Source organism: Pseudorca crassidens, chromosome 11, assembly GCF_039906515.1.
Source record: "Pseudorca crassidens isolate mPseCra1 chromosome 11, mPseCra1.hap1, whole genome shotgun sequence".
NCBI lineage: Eukaryota > Metazoa > Chordata > Mammalia > Artiodactyla > Delphinidae > Pseudorca > Pseudorca crassidens.
The window spans coordinates 86,654,553-86,670,271 of record NC_090306.1 but is presented as its reverse complement, the minus strand read 5'-3'; the positions used below and the strand labels follow the sequence as shown (position 1 = coordinate 86,670,271).

The 15,719-nt window shown below is 44.6% G+C and overlaps 1 protein-coding gene and 1 long non-coding RNA gene across 2 annotated transcripts in view; one reads left to right on the top strand and one right to left on the bottom strand.

The window, feature by feature from the left end:
• DRAM1 (DNA damage regulated autophagy modulator 1) overlaps positions 1–15,719 on the bottom strand; it is a 90,600-nt gene that overhangs the window by 26,527 nt on the left and 48,354 nt on the right. The gene's annotated exons all lie outside the window — the stretch shown is intronic.
• The window catches only part of LOC137202330 (uncharacterized), a 57,464-nt gene continuing 52,651 nt past the window's right edge, over positions 10,907–15,719 (top strand). The window contains exons 1-4 of the long non-coding RNA XR_010932548.1: positions 10,907–11,344; positions 11,862–11,997; positions 12,555–12,736; positions 15,029–15,139. This is a non-coding gene — a long non-coding RNA (uncharacterized lncRNA). The remainder of the gene's footprint in view (positions 11,345–11,861; positions 11,998–12,554; positions 12,737–15,028; positions 15,140–15,719) is intronic.

Here is a 15,719-nt window from a genome sequence, read left to right as displayed (position 1 = left end):
TGCATGTGTTTTGAATTGACAATTCTTTTAACAGAAGCAACTTGGAACCAGGACTGGGGGAGCTGCTGCTCACTGGAATGTTGTAGCCATTTTCCATGTTCCCTGAGGGCAGGGCAGGTGGCTCCCAGTGCATCTGGGGGTGGGGTTAAGTTAGATGCTAGGAAAAGCTTGCTTGCTATAATGACTGTGAAAGGCAGGCACAAATGTGGTTGTGGAATATAGTTATCTGTGCAAATTTGAAGCAAGTATAGGAAAAAATCTTTCACACGTAGAGGATATGGATTGAATGTCGTTGTAGCAGAAAACAGGAATTGAGAACAGAAAGTAATGGTATAGGGCTTCCCTGGTGGCTCAGTGGTTAAGAATCCGCCTGCCAATGCAGGTGACATGGGTTCGATCCCTGGTCCGGGAAGATCCCACATGCCGCGGAGCAACTAAGCCCATGCGCCACAACTACTGAGCCTGCGCTCTAGAGCCCACGTGCCGCAGCTACTGAGCCCGCGTGCCACAACTACTGAAGCCCGTGTGCCTAGAGCCCGTGCTCTGCAACAAGAGAAGCCACCACAATGAGAAGACTGCACGCAGCAACGAAAGAGTAGCCCCCGCTCGCCGCAACTAGAGAAAGCCCGTGCACAGCAACGAAGAGCCAACGCAGCCAAAAATAAATAAATAAATTTATATTAAAAAAAGAACGGGATGGTCAAAAATAAGATGCTCCACGCAGTGTGTAGAATCAGGGAGGGGTGTGGCTTTTGCTTGTGCACCTTGCCTGGAACCTAAGGGCTTGGGGTCCAGCACAAGGGAATGGGAGGAAGCTCAGGCAGCGGCCAGGCTGGCACACCTCCCTGCAGGGCCTGGGCATTCTGGTCCCCTCGTGCACACAACCAAAGGATGAAATCAGGTGAAAGCTGAGGACTCTCCAAGCTCCGAGTTCCTCTGAGCCGGAATGTAGAGAATTTCTATTGATGGAAAGTGATTTCTCTATCCTCTGTTAGTTTCTGTGGGCTACACTCCTGAATCTTATTTACACTTTCTCTTGAGGAAAAAATTGTGTAAGCCTATGGAAAGTTTCTTTCCTAAGCGGCGGGTTCTGTGTAGGGGCAGCGTGGGCACGAGGGTGTAGTTAACAATGAGGGAAGTTGTAGGGAAACGTGACAATATCAACTTAGAAACTCCAATCCCTTGTGTTTGACCTGGACAGGGAGGCCTGCCTGCTTTGTCCTACTTCACAGGAAAATGACAAAGAGGGGATAAGTGAGAAAAAGTTAAAAGTTATGTACAACCCTTTTGCCTCCAAGCCTCTTACAGCCTGCCACATCGTTAAAAAGGCTTACTGTGTAAGTCTTACACCCAAAGTTTAGAGAAAAAGAGATATTAATTGAAAAAAACTTGTTATATCCTAATGAAGTTTGTTCTTTTCTTCACCTGTACAATTTTTTTAACTTATGTAAAATGAGACAATTGGTGAAGGAAAGAAGAATTACTTTTTCAACTCATAGACTCTACATTTACTCCAATAAGAAATTCCACTGTCACATGTAGTTGCCCCAAAGTGAACACAACCAGCCACAAGCAGTTGAAAAGAGTTGGTTTATATGCTTTTCTATGTATAAAGGTAAAGGGCAAACGTACAGTGTTAGCTATCCTAATTCATTCCCAATTTTTTCTCCAAAGGAAAGAGAGGGAGAGAGACCCAAAAGGGAGAAGAGTTGGCTCTCAGTAGCTTTCCATTCGGCTGGAAAAGGAACAGCTCTGGTTGCTACAACTATGGTTGCTCCTTCTTGCTATTTATGGATGGGGTGGCTGTTACTGCAGTCCACTAGTGCCCCCTATTGTCCCCTTCAGGAAACTCACAGGGCAGCATGAACGGCTAAACCTGGGTAAGTCATCTTAACACCCTCGAAACTTTTCTGACAAAGAAATCTCAAAATTTTGAAACTATGCTTCCACATTTAATTCACTGAAAGACAGTTTATAGTCAAGTTACATTATTATTTCTGAGACTTAGAGAATTTTAGGAAGGACCTTTAGAAAGTATGTAGCCAGTTGTTTTTTAACCTAAGTATGGGTATTAGCTCTGAGAGATATTAGCAGTTATTATGTGAAACCAAAATGGGTTAGGAGACACTGGGTTAAATAAACATTAATTAAATATTAGATAAGCAGGATCTTTCCTGCTGGTCTTCTCAGATCCTTTAATATGGATTGTGTGCCTCCCAAGGGGAAATGCAATTCCCGATAACATTTGACAAGAACCACGTTGTATACGAATTTCTTGTAGGGCTAATATTTCAGGGAACACTTTGCGAAAGTGCTAATTGAGTCCAAATGAACCATTCTACAGATTTGGAAATAGTCCCAGGGAGGTGCCAGTGGCTTGGTGGTAGTTAGTAGGGCCGCCGTGAGGATCTGTCAGGAGGCTCCCAGCTCCCAGAGCTGCTTCTTCACCAGAGAGCCTACCTCCTCCCCAGAGTCAATTCTTAGTATTCCTATTTCCACAAAGCGTGTTTACCTGTGGAATGGGAAATGGCATTGCCTTCAGCCAAGGATATTGGGAAAGTGAAGTAGACCCCTTTCAAGTATGCTCCAACTCTTTGGGGAGGAGAATTTGCTTCTGGTATTTTCGATTCAATTTTGCTGTCTCTTGTGAAGAACCTCATTTTTTTATAAAAAATGTATATTCAGCAAATACGATGCACACGGTTTTCTGGTACTTGGAAGATTCAACATGATATAGCACATTGGGTAAGAGCAAAGGTTTGGAGGTCAGGTTCTGGTTCTGCCACATTCTGGCTGTGTACATTTGGACAAGTTACTTATCATCTTTAAACTCAAGATATGGAAACAACTTAAGTGTCCATTGACAGATAAGCAGATTAAAAAATTGTGGTGTGTATGTATGTGTATGTATATATATATATACACACATACATATATATATATATAATGAAATTTTATTCAGCTTTAAAAAAAAAGAAGGAGATCTTGCCATGTGAAACAACATAGATGAGCCTGGAAGACATTATGCTAACTGAAATAAGCCAGGCACAGAAATAAAACTGCATGATCTCACTTATATGTGGAATCTAAGAAAGTTGAATATATAGAAGTAAAGAATAGAATGATGGTTACCAGGGGTGGGAAGGTGGGGGAAATGGGGTGATGTTGGTCAAAGGATACAACGTTGCACTTATGGAGGATGAATAAGTCTGGAGATCTAATGTACAGCATGATGTGGTTAAGAATACCATAGTGATTACTGGAAATCTGCTAAGAGTAATTTCAGTGCTCTCACCAAAACAGTAACTAAAAAAGTTAACTATGGGAGAAGATATGTTAATTCGCTTAACTGCAGTGTATGATTACTGCATGCACTACGTATATGTGTATCAAATCATCTTGTCGTGGGACTTCCCCTAGCAACCAGTGGTCAAGACTCTGCACTTCTACTGCAGGGGGCACGGGTTCGATCCCTGGTCAGGGAACTAAGATCCCACATGCCTCGTGGTGCGGCCAAAACAAAAAAAATCATCATGTCGTACACCTAAAATATATACAATTTTTATTTTAAAAACTCAATTTGTAAAATAAATAAAAGACTCAGAATCCCTATCTATAAAACCTGACTGGGCTTCCCTGGTGGCGCAGTGGTTGAGAGTCCGCCTGCCGATGCAGGGGACACGGGTTCGTGCCCCGGTCCAGGAAGGTCCCACATGCCGCGGAGCGGCTGGGCCCGTGAGCCATGGCCACTGAGCCTGCGCGTCCGGAGCCTGTGCTCCGCAACGGGAGAGACCACAACAGTGAGGGGCCCGCGTACCGCAAAAAAAAAAAAAAAAAAACCTGACTAATCCCTTCTCCACAGGATTGTGTTGAGGACTAAATTAGAAAACACAGTTGCCCCTTGGTATCCATGTGGGATTGGTTCCACCACCCACCCATCCCCAACAGATACCAAAATCTGCAGATGCTCAAGTACCTAATATAAAATAAATACTCCATACCCAGGGTTCCACATCTGTGCAGATTTCAGCCAACCAGATTGAAATCTGTGGTTGGTTGAATCTGCGAATGTGGAACCCGGATACAGAGGGCCAACTGTACATGTAAAATGGTTAGTACAGTGCCAGCACATGTGTTTAATAAATATTTGCTGCTGCTGCTATCATTATTGTTTTCCTTATTATGATTATTGATATTATTATGATGCTATTATTGTTACTTTTATTGTCCCTGCCCTCAAGGACTTAATAGCCCAGTTGGTGATAGAAGACAAGCACACTCAGAAACTTCAAATAACAATATAAGGGAATGGAACAGAGATAGCAACTAGGTCTCACGTCACTTGCCGTGAGCCTTCAGTGGCTGCCTCAAGTGCTATGTGGAGAAGAATTCTGAAGTTCTTGCCAGCCTTGGAGAGAAAGAGCACCAATATCAATTAGTGATGTTTTTCATGGGAATGAGGAGTATGAATGAAGTTATACCACACATACTTAACATTCTTAAAATGAATGATGAAATTCCAGATGTGACAGATTAGATAGAACAGTCATTTCTGGAGAAGATAGATAGCTGGACCTTGGAGGATGAGTTTGATGTGAATAGAAGGAGATGAAGTAAGGGAGGGAGAGGTATCTGGCACCAGGGATTTTGTGAGCAAGTGTGCCAAATATAAAATCCGTATGGCCTATTTGTGTGGCAATGAGTAGACCAGTCTGTCTAAAGAAGGGTTTGATGCTAAAGATTAGCTCTACAAATACGGTAACCAGAGATGCGGAGCTGGTGACGCAACATCCAATAAGTTCTCCCACTGTTCCCACAAATTCCCTCTTATGCATTGGGCCATGTGCCTGGATTTGAAGTTCAGAAAATGTGGATACCAGTAAGTCTCTAGCACCATCTTGTCTATCATGGAGCTGTTCAAAGGCTCTTTTCCGGGACCTCCCTGGTGGCGCAGTGGTTAAGAATCCACCTGCCAATGCAGGGGACACGGGTTTGATCCCTGGTCTGGGAAGATCCCACATGCCGCAGAGCAACTAAGCCCGTGTGCCACAACTACTGAGCCTGTGCTCTAGAGCCTGTGAGCCACAACTACTGAGCCTGCAATCCACAACTACTGAAGCCCGCACGCCTAGAGTCTGTGCTCCACAACAAGAGAAGCCACTGCAATGAGAAGCCCAGGTACTGCAAGGAAGAGTAGCCCCCGCTTGCCACAACTAGAGAAAGCTGCGCACAGCAACGAAGACCCCTCGCAGCCAAAAAAAAAGCTCTTTTCCATCATCCTTGCTCATGAAGACCATATCCTTTCATGTTTTCATATTTAGTCCCCAACTGCTGTTCAGAGCCCATTACTCTACGTGCACTTTAAAAAGTCCTTACAAATGTCTTCCATCACGTACAGATGGCATTGCAGCCCCAAGCATCTGATTCTCGGCAAATGCACACACAGATAAAAAGTCACTGAAAATGAAAAATGAAGAATCAACCTACCAGAAATTGCAGCTTGCATGTATACCATGTGCCTTCCCTCTATTCAGAACTGTGCTAGCTCTGGGAGGGATATCAAAGATGGGTTTATTAAAACCACAAATAAGGATGGGAAGTTTTGAAATACCCCATTTGCAAAACTTCATAACGTGACATAATGAGATTTTATTCATCCATTCTTTTTTATGGAGTATCTACCAAGAAGCAGGCACTTCTGTATTAGTTGAGACTTGTATGGTTACAAGTGACAGAGACCTAACTCAAGCTCATTTAAGCAAAAGAAGGGACTATAGTAAGGGATAATGTGACATCTGTGAAACCAAAAGACAGGAATGTGCCTGGGGCACAGGAACCACTGAAACAACTCCAAGACCATCAGGTTTCTCTTTTATTCTTCTTGTCTCTGTGCCTTCATTCACTCGCTTCCTTAGTTTCATTCTTCCTTCTAGCTAGCCATCACCTTTCTCCACGTGGTGAAAAACAGGGGGGCCAACAGCTCTCAGATGTACCAGTATATCTACATAGCTTTGGGCACTAGAAAGAAATTATCTTAACATTCTCTCTGGTTCCAAGTTGAAAAATCCCCGGGAAGGACTCATTCAAGTAGTTCAAGTCAGATAACTCCAAAGAGTCATGAAACAACATGGCAGCTCCTGTGGGAACCGTAAAGATGGGGTGAAGAAAGAGGAAACTTATGGAAGAGAGGGGGTGAAGTGCTGGGCCAACAACACAAGAGGTGCCTGTTCCACCTTCCCTTATTTGTTTTTTCATGCCAGTTCAGCTACGCTATCAACAAACAATTCCATTCATTTAATAAGCACTTATTCATTTACTGAGTGTCTGCTATGTGCCAGGTACTATGCTGGATTCTAAGGATGAAATGATGACCACGATGCCTCTTAGAGTGCTAGGCATTCAGAGATACAAAGAAATATAAACTAGACTTGGTTTAGGACCTCTGGAAACTTACCACACAACTGAAGGCAGAAGACTGTATTTGGAGAATCATCAAGGGGCAAGCTGCGTGCTATGGATAATGAAGGTAAAGGAAAGTGAGTGGGGTCAGTGAGGCCTGGAACCTTCCAGGGAAGCATCTTGGAGAGGGTGGTACTTCTGCAGGGTCTTTAAAGGGTGAGGAAGTTTTCGTTTATGAATACATGTGTTTTTTGGGTTTTTTTAAAGAGTATATGATTTCATTTATAAATTTATTTATTTATTTATTTTTGGCTGTGCTGGGTCTTCGTTGTTGCGCACGGGCTTTCTCTAGTAGCGGCAAGCGGGGGCTACTCTTCATTGCAGTGCGTGGGCTTCTCATTGCAGTGGCTTCTCTTGTTGCGGAGCATGGGCTCTAGGCACACGGGCTTCAGTAGTTGTGGCCCGCAGGCTCAGTAGTTGTGGCTCACGGGCTCTAGAGCACAGGCTCAGTAGTTGTGGCACACGGGCTTAGTTGCTCCGTGGCATGTGGGATCTTCCCGGACCAGGGATCAAACCCATGTCCCCTGCATTGGCAGGCAGATTCTTAACCACTGCGCCACCAGGGAAGTCCCACTACACGTGTTTGAAGTGCAGGATTTTCACAACATCACACTAAGTGAGGCCTCTGCTCCTGGCTGTCTGCATCTGGAATGCAGCCGGGGGCCAGTGGCCCTGTTCCCTTCTCAGAGACAGGACTACCACCCACAGCTCTTCTGATAGCCTTGCGTTTTATTGCCATGGCCTGTTGGATCAAAGCCTCTGAGTTTGATGCAAGTTCAGAATAATTTCCTTCAAGGATTAACTCATCTTTCTGGGCTTGGGGAGCTACACAAGCAACATCTGGTACAGCCTGCAGAGGCATTCTTCACCCAAGGAGTTTCAAATTTCAACATGTGAGCCGTCCTGCTGAATAACATCATCAACGGGAAACAGCACTCAGAGACCTCATCTGGTGGTAACAAGAGCTCTGTGTAATGCCCCGAATCATGTTTTGCACACGACAGTAATAAATGGTGCAAACTGTAACAGGTCCTTTATCACTTTGTTTCTTGCCAAAGGGACTGAATTCCACACTGCTGGGGTTGAAATCCCCTTGTGGGCGTCCTCTGGGGCCATTTCATAGCTCGTGATAGCACTATTAACAACCCCCATCCTGTGCATGGACCAGCCCATAGGCTCACATTTTAATGTAGTCACAGGGAATCTCATGGTCAGTTCCTTTTCTAAGATCCCATCTCTCACCTCTCTGTCTGCCCAGGCGTTCCTGGAAAATCCTTGGTTGGGCCCATTTCCTTGCCCCTTGGTAAATCCTGGCTTTATTCTTCCACACTGTGTTTTTGATATCCCTGGCTCTGCCCTCTGCATCCTATGGGTTAGTCCCACCACTCCTGGAGTTCTCTTCAAGGTCAAGATTTTACCATGTTCTTAAAGGCGAAACCCTATAATAGTTGGGTGTTATGTGTCAGGGATGTATTATTTACAGGGGCACTATTATCATCACCAGTAAGGAAAATGAGGCTCAGAGTTTGAGTAAATTGTCCAGGTACAAGATATGAACCCATGTCTGTCTCACTTCTAAGACTGTGATCTTTTTAAGGGATAAATAAAGGAATTCCAGAATATGGTCATGGGAGTCCCACATGGGAATCCGTACTTCCAAGTGGGGGAGGGAGAAGGAAAGAGAAATAAGGAAAACATGACCCAGAGTAGTGGCCCTGAATTCAAAGGAGGAGAATTTTGAGACATGGTGAATTGTGTCTAAGGCCACAGTTGGAGAATATGGAGAGCATTGGCGTGAAGAAGACTATTGGCAAGTGTTTTCAAGAAAAAGTTCAGTTGAGTAATGGGTCTGGAAGAGGTTAAGTAGTGGGTAGACTGCAAACAAAAAGAAAGGGCCACCACATAGATGATGGAATAAAGTGAAAGGCTGTTCTGTATCTACTAAACTTGAAACTCGGGGTGGAGGGGGATGGGGCGGGGACCCAAGAATTGTTTTGACAAGCCCTCCAGGTGATTCTGATACACACTAACGCTTGTGGACCACTGCTATAGTACAGTTCTCAGCCTTGGCCACACATTGGAATCACCTGGAATAATGATGCTTCTGCTCTATTCCTGAAATTCATTTAGTTGCTCCAGGCAAAAGGTTGTTTACAAAACTCTACAGGTGATTCTAATGTGCAGCTAAGAGTTGAAAACCACTGCTACCTCAAAGAGGAAGTGGAAGGGGTAAAAATAACTGTGATGCCAAGGGCTAGCTGTGCCAGACATTGTGCTAAGGATAAGAACATGCTTTTAAATATTTAATGGGCATAAGGAAAACCCAGCGAGCTCCCAGGTGCTTTACGGGCATTGCTCCAGTGAATCTTCATGACAAGACTATGAGGCAGGTATGATGGTTATTCCCATTTTACAGATGAAGACACTGAGGTTCCATGAAGTTACCTGACTTGCTGGGGCATCAAAGCTGGAACTTGAAAACCAAGTCTTTGACTCCAAAGTCAAAGATTCCTTTTTTTAGAATTGTGATAAAATATATATAACATAAGAATTTGCCACTTTCACCATTTTGAAGCATACGGTTTTAGTGGCATTAAGCACATTCACAATGTTGTGTAACCACCACCACTATCCATTTCCGGAACTTTTTCATCATCTCAAAACATATACTCTGTACCCATTAAACAGTAACTCCCCATTCTCCCCTCCCTCCAGCTCCTGGTCACTCCTATTCTACTGTCTGTCTCTACGAATTAAAGTATTCGTTCTAAATCATCCTTTCCAGATGGGCTCAAAGAAGAAATGAAGGTGCCGAGGTTTATCATTTTTTCTCCTTGAATAAGGTATCTCTGAGTTAGGTGAGGCTCCCACCTGAAACCCATGTCCCCAGATACTGAAGAACTTGTAATTCCCACCAAACAGCATAAGCTCTCTTGCCTCTGTTCCACAGCACAGGTGAATCCCTTTTCCCACCTTGCCTTCATTTAGCAAACTCTATCTCCTCCTCCAAGTCTCCCTCCAGGCATGACCATCCCTAGGGAACTGAACCAAGCTCTTCAACTAGCACGGTCCCACAGACCAGGCTTTGCAAACTAATGTTAACTCGAACCACCTAAGCGTCTTACTAAAATGCAGATTTGGATTTAGTGAGTCTGGGTTGGGGCCCTAAGATTCTGAGTTTCTATCAAGCTTCCAGGTCCCTGGAACACACTTTGAGCCATGAGGTCAGAGAGGGCAGTGCTTCACCATAGCATGTTATTTGTTTTATTTTTTTTTAACTCTAGTGTTTCCTTGGCTGTTTCTCCACTCCACTATAAATACCTTGAGGGCAGAAACCCATCTTATTTATGGTTATATTCCAGAGACTAGCACGGTGCCAACCCAGAGTAACTCTCAATAAATGTTGAATGAATGAATAAATAAATGAGCTCACAGGCTGGAAGGATAAAAAGGAACAGATCTGTGAAGAGCCTGGTAAGCCATACTAAGGAATTTGAAATTTATCCTGAAGTTATGGGGAGCCACTGAAGGATTTTAAGAGGCTGTTATATCAAATGTGTATGTGCAGTGTGTAAGATGTGTTGGAAAGGACCAAGAATGAAATTAAGGAAACGATAGTGAGCTACTGCACTAGTCCAAGCAAATAATTATGAAGGCAAATAATTATGAATAAATAAGGTAGTGATGGTGGGAATGGGGAGGAGGAAGAGGTTTCAAGGCCATGTAGATGGTTAACCACATATCCCCGTTTGCTTCCGACAAACCCAGTTTCCTTCTGGTTCACTTATTAATAATGTCCCTTTCATTCCCCAGAATGCCCTGGTTTGGATGATAATTATCTTTTAACCCAGTACATAGGAGATAAAGTTAATAGAACATGAGGTGGGGTTGGGGAGCAGAGTGTTTCTGCCCTGGGTGACCCAGGGAATGGTAACACCATTCACCAAACCAGGCAGTCCAGGAGGAGAAGCAACGGGAGAAGTTTCTTTTTAAAATAAAAATAGTTAAAAAGTGAGTCAGTGAAAAATATTCAGTAAATTGCAGTAAGAGGATGACAAAAATTGCAAAGGAGACACACAAATGGTTGAAGTCTGGGGAGTATTGAAGGAAGTTATCATCCTCCCTCCCTGAACCTCTGAACTGAGTTAGTCTCAGAGCCATTTATTAGGAAACCTGCCCTCATCTGCCATTCACACCAGCTGCAGATGGGAAGTCGAAATGGCCAATTAATTCCGGGTTTTTTCCCTCACTTCTCACTTTCTTTTTTTGGCTGCATTGGGTCTTCCTTGCTGCGTGTGGGCTTTCTCTAGTTGTGGCGAGCGGGGGCTACTCTTTGTTGAGGTGCGTGGGCTTCTCATTGCGGTGGCTTCTCTTGTTGCGGGTCACAGGCTCTAGGCACGTGGGCGTCAGTAGTTGCAGCATGCAGGCTCAGTAGTTGTGGCACACGGGCCCTAGAACACATGGCATGGACTCAGTAGTTGCAGTGCGAGGGCTCTAGGGCACACGGGCTTCAGTAGTTGTGGCACGTGGGCTCAGTAGTTGTGGCTTGCGGGCTCTAGAGCGCAGGCTCAGTAATTGTGGCACAAGGGCTTAGTTGCTGCGTGGCATGTGGGATCTTCCCGGACCAGGGCTCGAATCCGTGTCACCTGCATTGGCAGGTGGATCCTTAACCACTGTGCCACCAGGGAAGCCCCACTTCTCATTTTCTTCTCTTCAAGTCACTGCTGCATCTGCTCCCAACAGCCAACGACTTTTGAGTATCTTCAGCATTAATTGGATCACAGCTGACTGTGGTCTTTCAGACAGTCAAAACAACGACAGAGCACACCAAGGCCTAGTTAACTGAGTCTTCTCAAAAGAACACATCCCCCGGTTTGAGCCAAAGGTCAGGGAACACCAAAATGTTCTACCTCATTTATAAGCCCTATGACACAAGATCCTCACTAATGTCTATTCATACTTGCCAGCACCTTGGCTCTTCCCTCCCCTACAACATGTCAGCAACTGGGTAATTATTTAATAAACCTCAGAGCATACCTTTGCTTCTCTCGGCCAGAGAGACCAGGGATTTTCCTGGTTTCAGTTTCAAGGTGGTTCTGACTTCAGAGTTCCAAGTGTGGTCAAGCGGAAGAATAAATTCACCCGCTAGAGCCTTTTGAGGGAACTTTCAAACAAAACTCTGGCTTTTCAAGTATTAAGAGGAAATGACAGACTGAACTAAGCTCAGTATTCATTTTAATACACGTGTTAAAGGTTATGTTAGCAGCTGTCAAATTGCTGGCCAGCTCTAACTACATCACTCTTTACCCTAAATCAGATATCTTGGGTGGCACCCGGAATGTGCTTCTCTGGGCTGACCCTAAGCAACAGGATTGTTCAAGAAGGTGAATTTTGTCTTCCAGGCATTCCTATCACTTGTGCTAACATTAGCCTGATGAGCAAGAGAGCTGGAACCTGGGACCCCGAGCCCGGAGACCCTTCTGCTTCCGCTGGAGGCTCAGAGAACTCTACATCCTCCAACCACATCACCTGCTGGAGGTAGGATGCCAAGCCCATCCGTCTGACAAGTGTGAGCACTGAGGACTTCTGTTACTCAGCCTGGGGGAAGCCTAAGTGGTCTCTGCACCCCACCATGATTGCCTCCTTGGCAAGTAGAGAGCAGATGTTTCTAACCCCAAGTCCATCTTACTGCACCAATCAGAAGCAAAAGATACTAAGAGTTCAGAGTCCTAAGAAACCACACCTCACAGCTACCAGGGCCTTAATCATACTGAAAGGCCCCCAGCCCCCAGCCTCACTGCCCCATGGCATCCTTAGCCATTTCGGTGCTCCCCTTCAAGGGTCATGCATGGCTGTGGGAGAGCTAATCTCAAACTCCCACCAAAGATTGGTGTGGCACAGGAGCCCTCTCTCTATCATGTTCCCACTACCTACTCCCTGTCCCCTTCTCACAGTATCTTCGTTGTGGTTGGATGCTCAGTCAATATTAACAGGAACTGAGTCATAATGCAAGCAAGTAAAGAAATGTTCTTGGTGGTTAAACAAAAGTCCCTGAATAGCTGGTACTGAGAAAACTTTATGCTGTCTCTCCACAGGTAGTCCCAACTTTGTCTTTTTCAAAATGACAAAAGGATTTTGTGGACAGTGAAACTATTCTGTATGATACTACAATAGCAGCTACATGCCATGCTACATTTGTCGAAACTCATGGAATGTGCACCACACCAAGAGTGAACCCTAATGGATACTACAGACTATGGTGTAATGATGTATCAAGGTAGGTCCATCAATTAAAGCCTATTATTTCTAAGTAAGTTAAATTTCTCAAAGCTGGAGAATCAATCCCTCTCTCCCTCTCTCTCTTTCTCTCTCTCTCTCTCTCTCTCTCTCTCGCCCCTGCATCGCTGGTGTCCCCCACTCATTGGGTCATTCCACACTGACCACCAAGCTACAAGGTCAGGGAGGACCAAAAGGCTTGTGGATTCTCCCTGGTTCTGTAATGGTTCAGTTTGCCAGAAAGAGGAAAGGGAATATTGTGGTTGATGATTGATGTCTATAAAAGCAAAATGTTCTCAGAAGATAAGGAAGTATACGTGAAGTGGCAGCCCTTCAAAGAGATCCCAAAAGAGAAAGTGGATAGAAAAGAGATGAGATTAGAAGAGGCAGAGACAAAAGTGCAAGATCACAATGAAAAACCCAAGTGAGATGGAGACACTCTTGACCATGAAAAGGAGAGTGGGCATCAGTTGGTAGGAGGTAAAAGACAGTGGCGTTCTGCTGTCCGCAGAGAGGGGAGCAAACAGCCTCACCCTCCCTGCCCTAGGGGCTTAAATAAAAGAGTGAAGAGGGCTTTGTAGAACAGTGACACCATCAGCTGGCTTCTGTCCCACACCATGTACTGCAGAATCCACATGATGAATGAATGAGTTGCCAAGAAAAGGTGAACTTACAATCAGCATCCCCAGTTTAGATGGAAGGGTGAAATAGCTGGAAAGATTTTCCAACAAAAAACACTCATGTGGTAAGGTTCCAAAGGCAAGAAGATAGTATTTGTCACATCACAGATTGCAGTTCCCGTTGGTCCCAGCATTCCCACTCACGGGAATTTCTCCCACAGATTTCCTTGCACCCGTGTGAAATGCTGTATGTACTAGGTCACTCACTTATAATTGCAAAGCTTGGACACCACATGATTGGTCATCAAACAGGGGACTTGTTAAATAAAGAATGGCACATAGAATACTGTACAAGTGTAAAACAGAACAAAAAAACCCAAAGAAGCTCTCTGTGTGTTGATAAGGAAACATCTCTGAGATACATTGCTTAGTCAAAAAAGGCAGGCTCAAAACTGTTTGCAAGATATGCTACATTTGGGATAGAAATTAAAAGGGAAACGTTCTTAAATGTGTGTTTCTGCTTGTATTTTCATTAAAAGGGGCTATCTGCCAGAAGAGCGGTGAATTAAGTGTGGGTAGAGGAAAGTACAAAGGCTTTTCACAGAGTACCTTTTTATATCGTTTTGATTTTTGAATCACATCAATATATTACTGATTCGAGATTTTTAAAAAAAGAAAACATGGTTCAGAGAGTAAGGGCTGTGAGTGGGAACAGTTGAATCACCTGTTATCTAGAAATTATCTTTCCACCCCAGCACAGTGAGTCCAGATAACAGCAGTTTGCTATATTTGCATATTAGGAGAACTCTTGGGTATTTGTATTAAGTCAGGGCTCTTATAGGAATAAGCATGGGAAATCCAGCTCAAGTTTACCGAAGTTAAAAAGAGATTCATGTAACTGAAGAGTCCAGAGATAGAGCCGGCTCTGGGGATGGAGGGCTTTGCTCATCACTGAGGGACTACCTAGGCTGCAGGCTCACTAGGCATCATCTATCTCATGGCACCCTGACCCAAACCACAGTGCAGATGGCTGGTAGCCCCTTCAGCATTTTCTAAGCATTGATTTTGGAGGTCACCACCCCCCCCAGTGTGAGTTTGGCATACCGCTGCCCTTCGTTTTAGAAGATGAATCTGCTGGGGGTGACCCAGGAGCGTCAGAAGCTTCTCCTCCAGGGCTTGAGGCTGTGGTTGCTCTCTTGTGCAACAGACAAGATGCAGATGCATGACATTCTGGCCTTGAGAATGCAGGGTATTCAGAGCCAGACCAAGAGTATGTGTGTGGGGAGACGGCTGGGCCTCCAGGCTTGCCAGAATCAAGGAATGGGAGAGAATGGAGACCACTTATCTTCCTCCCACTCCCCCTTCCTCATTCCAGGCCCAAATACCAGACCAGTGTGTCTCCAAATGAGTAAAAACTGGGAACATGGGACCATGCCACATGTAAGGGATGTTAGGAAACCCAAACACAGCACAACACTGATGTACTTAATTTGGTTTATGAAATACAATTTCTGTGGAATCCTCTGTTAATGTTTGGGGAGGAAAAAAAAAAAGGGAGGAAAAAAAAAAAAAAGATGCACTGGATTAGAAAACAAGAGTCCCAGACAGGAATCTGTTGCCATCCGGTGGTAGAACCACTTACAGGTCACTGAACCTCTTTTTCTTTGCCTTAGTTTCCTCATTTGAAGCATGTGACAGTTAACTGCCTGACCAATCTCACAGAGGTTAAATAAGAACACGAGAAGCTTGGAGAAGTATAAACATAACTTTGAAGTTAACTGAAGGTACATTATTACCTACCTGGCTTACATTTACTTATCTTTTTTTTTACCTGAAAAGATTGGCAGCAGGTAAAATTTGGTTTGCTCTGAATCAAGTTGGGTTGGCTTTTCTGACCTGTGGGGTCAGGGAAGACTTTAATTTCATAGTGGAATCTGCAGCTTTTTGTCTGTGCAAGATCCATTTATCATCCCTTTCTTCTGAGAAACAACTTTCCCGCACCATCAGCCCAGTAGTTTGGGCAGTGTGGACCCCTCAATGCTCCAGAGGTGGACATGTGATGCTGGTCTGACCAATCAGAGCATCATCACACCTCCCTGGGCTACAGGATGGGCATGTGACCCAAGGCAGCCAATCAGAGACAGTGAGTTTGAATTGGAGAGCTTTGGTTGGAACTTTTAGGAAGCCCTCTTATTCCACTGGACAGTTTGTAGCCTGGGTCTTCTAGAAGCCATCTCACTCCCACCAGGGGAAAGCCTGCCTGAGAATAATGCCAACAGAGAGAAAAGCAGAGCTGAGAGAAGAAGAGAACAGATGGAGTCCTGGTGGCACTTGTGGATCCAGCCATCCCTATAGCCAGCTCTA